Raw genomic sequence first — 4,458 nt, 5'->3', positions numbered from 1 at the left:
TTGGAGGCTTTGCGTTGATGGAACTTCGAAATATTGCAGCTTTGATTTGAGCGAGGAGGCTTCTAGTTTATTCCTTTGGCTAGAAAATTGATTGTGGGTTTTTGTGTTTTGCAAGTTGGTATATGATTCTTCTGAGAAAATTATCTAGGTAGAACCAAATGGGATCCATCAGTGATAAAACATCTAACTTTTGTTTTAACAAAGCAACTTGAAGTAATCACCCCCGGAGTATATCATAGCGTTGATTGTTGGACTTATATAGCCCTATGGTTTAGTTGATTGTTGGAATGTTGCTGCAAGGCGGACATGCACACATAGCTATTCCATTTTCAATTTCAGGTTTTTATTTTCCCGGTCGGATGTTGTTGCTTAAGAATAAGATAGGGTTTTCTATTTCTTTCCGTTAATTTAAAGATATGTCTTCCCTAGCCAGTCTTGTGCTACGGTTGTCTCCTTGCTTTTTCTGTAAGGTTTTTATCTCATCTCTCAAAGTTGTCAACGGCGTTTTACCAGCGTATAATTTAGCTGGATGAATGGATCTTCTTTCCATGTCCTCTGGTGTGAATTGTTATTCTAGCGAAGAAACCGCTTACCAAGACTTTTGATATGAAAGACTTAGGTGAAGCATCTTTTGTTTTAGGCATTGAGATAACAAGAGACAGGAAAAGAAAGCTTCTGGGGCTGTCACAAAAGTCTTTCATAGACAAAGTTTTGAAGAGATTTAACATGCAAGGCTGCTCAAAAGGTGAAGTGCCAATAGGACAGGGTGACAGACTTAACAAAGATCAATGCCCTAATAACAATTTAGAAAGGCAAAGCATGAAAAATAAACCTTATGCATCACTTGTGGGGAGCTTAATGTATTTTCAAGTGTGCACTAGGCCTAATATAGCCTTTTCAATTAGTGTGTTGGAGAGATTTCAGTCTAATCCCAGTGAACAACATTGGGTGGTAGCTAAGAAAGTGATGAGGTTCCTTTGGATATACAGATTTTGATTTTGCAGGGTGTCTAGATGATCGAAGATCTACTAGTGGCTATATATTTTTCTTGGAAGGAGAAGCAGTATCATGAAGAAGTGCCAAGCAAAAGACACTAGCTACATCTACAATGCAAGCATAATATATAGCATGTTTTGAAGCTATGGAGCAAGGAATGCTGTTGAAAAACATTATATCTTTTTTAAGTATTGGTTTGGTACTAAGGTGCTTTTATAAAAAGTGGGTATCAAAAAAGTTAAGCTCAAAAAGGTGTTTGGTAAATACTTGAAAACAGCTTATTTTCACAGTTTTGGGTGAAAAAAGCTGAAAACGTGAAGCAGCAAAAATGAGCTTATTCCCACAACACATCAGAAGTAATTTTTTTTCAAAGCACAACAATACCAAACCATGCTCCTTTTTTTAACTTTTTCAAGATTTTGCTTAACATACTTGTTAATGTTATCTAAATACTTAAGTGTTGTATTCCAAGAACAACTCAGCACTTTTATATACATACTTGTTAATGTTATCTAAATTCTTTGACTAGCAGATTACCTTAATTGATCTACTGTGAGAACAATTCAGCAATGTTGTATTCCAAGAACAACAAAAGGTCATCTGCGACTCGATTAATGGATGTAAAGTATCTGTCAGTCAAAGATAATGTAAGAGCTGGGGTTGTATCTATTGAACATATTGATAAAACCTTGATGATAGCTGATCCTCTTACAAAGCCATTAGCAGTAGGAGTTTTCAAAGAACATGTGGCAAAAATAGGAATCCTTGAATCTCTTAAGTCAGCGGAAACGTGGGCGTAAAAGATAGTATGTTTTTCAAGCTCTTTCAGTTTGTTGTTTCATGTTTAAGTTCTCTTTATAAATGAATATGTATGAACATATGTCAGTAATGTTGATTCAAAGAATGCTGGTTTTGGTCTGTGGTATTTGGCTCATTTATATACACATATACATATATATATATATATATACACACACACATATACATATATATGCAAACGTGTATTATAAATGTCAAGGGAGCGAATGACTGAGTACCAATAAGGTTGATAAATAAGGGCATGATAAAAACTCTCATTTTCCAGAATGTATGTGTATAGCATTATGTGATGGACAAAGAAAATTGTGATTTTAGAGTGCTTGTGCTAAAAGGAAGTACAAGATTTTCTGAAGTTCGATTTTACAAGTCAATCATGACAAATGTGTTAGGAAATGATTAATTATGTATTAACTCATGTGATCACTAAGGAACTGAACCTTATTATGAGTTGGTGGTAATTTTTTTTTTGTTGGTCAAATGATTGATTTTGTTAATTAGATTAGATGTTAGATGGTGGTAATTGAATGTAATTAGTAAAGTCTAAAGTGGGAGAATGTTGGAACTTAGTTTGGACTCTACCAATTTTAAATAAGTTAATTATCCTATATGATATAAGAGTTCAGTTAAGAGTTAGTGACTGTATTAATTCTATCTCCTTTAAAGTGGGATCTTAAGGAATACGTGATGGAAACGTGGAACAACCCATGATTGCAAGTTAAGCACGATACTTGCAGTTACTGAAACTGCTATCCTTAATGGATGGATGCAGTTATACGAGTGAGTATGTACATATATACTTGGTCCCTGCTTAAGGAATGTACGAGTTCCATTTGTGACAATTCTAGACCCATTACTAGTAGTGAAAGTAAGGCTTTCCATTGAGCAGAAGATCGAGTGTTAGAGAAACTTGAACCCTTGCAATAGCTTCTTCAGGTACAAACCAAACATAAACGCAGCACCATAATATTGTACTTTTACGATTGCATGGATCTGAAACCTTTGTAGTATTAACTCTAGGTCTTAATAGTTTTACACCCATTCCTTCAGTCATGTCCACCGACAAGTCTAATGGTGTAGCCAATTCAAACCCTTGAAGCAATCTTCCAATTGTCAATTGCATATCTTGCAACGCAAATTTAAAACCTGGACATGACCGTCTTCCAGACCAAAATGGAATAAACTAGATCGAAATGCTGGCCAGAAGCATCAATGCTTACTTGGGTTGTAAGAAACCTATCTGGACAAAACACATCAGGATGTAACCACACACTTGGGTCTCTATGCAATTTCCACAAATTCACAAGCAATTGTGTGTTAAAGTCCCACATCGGTGGGGATAAAGGAAACCAATGGATTTAAATAGGATTACCCCACTCTAATTAATATAGAGGCCTTTTGTGGTAAAACTCCACACCTGACGGATTGGGCATGTGTTAAAATTGGGGACAATATCGGTGTCGTTAGAATGGGGCCTCCCGGGTCTGTTGACTAAAAAATTTCAACATGGTATCAGAGCCCATGGTTATGGACCCGTGCAAACCAAAGGTTGTCACAATGAAATGTGGGCTTGGAAACAAGCTTGGACTCTTAACATAAAGTTGGCCTCTGAGTTCTAAGAGTCATTTCCTGAAAAAGATTGAAAACAAGTTTGGACTCCATTGGAGCCGATTTCTGAGTTTCAATTGCCGATGTGTGGATCAACAAGCTTGGACTCTTAACATAGAGTCGGCCTCTGAGTTCTAAGAGTCATTTCTTGAAAAATATTGAAAACAAGTTTGGACTCCATTGGAGCCGATCTTTGAGTTTCAATTGCCGATGTATGGATTTTCACGTGTGAATCAATAAATAGGGTTACACATGAGAGGGCTGTGTGCTTGTCACAAGGAAGTGAAGTGTTGGCTTGGAAACAAGTTTGGACTCTTAATATAGAGTTGGCCTTTAAGTTCTAAGAGTCATTTCCTGAAAAATATTGAAAACAATTTTGGACTTTATTAGAGTTGATCTCTGAGTTTCTGTGAGATCTCACATCGCCCGGGGGAAAGGAGGTGATGTGCCTTATATGTACATACCCACCTCCCTATAGTAAGACGCGTTTTGGGTGGAAACCCAAGAACAAATCCGTGAGGGCGTGGCTCAAAGCAAACAATATCTTGCTATGCAGACTGGGATGTGACAATTTGGTATTAGAGCCACTTCTCGACCGGAAGTGTGCTGAAAAGGGTGTTGAGCCCCAAAAGGGGGTGGATTGTGAGATCACACATCGCCCAGGGGAAGGGAGGTGATGTCCCTTATATGTACATGGCCACCTCCCTATAGTAAGATGCGTTTTGGGTGGAAACCCAAGAACAAATCTGTGAGGGCGTGGCCCAAAACGGACAATATCTTGATGTGTGGACTAGGATATGATAGTTTCAATTGTCGATGTGTGGATCCCCACGTGTGAACCACTAAATGGGGTTACACGTGAGGGAGATAGAGTGTTAAAGTAAACAAGTTTGGACTTCATTGGAGTCGATCTCTGAATTTCAATTGCGATGTGTGGATCTCCACATGTGAACCACTAAATGGGGTTACACGTGAGGGAGAGTCTTAAAGTCCCACATCGGTGGGGATAAAGGAAACCAATAGGTTTAAATAGGATTA

Source organism: Malus domestica, chromosome 05 (genome assembly GCF_042453785.1).
Source record: "Malus domestica chromosome 05, GDT2T_hap1".
In the NCBI taxonomy this organism is placed as follows: Eukaryota; Viridiplantae; Streptophyta; class Magnoliopsida; order Rosales; family Rosaceae; genus Malus; species Malus domestica.
Note: the sequence above shows the minus strand (reverse complement) of the source record.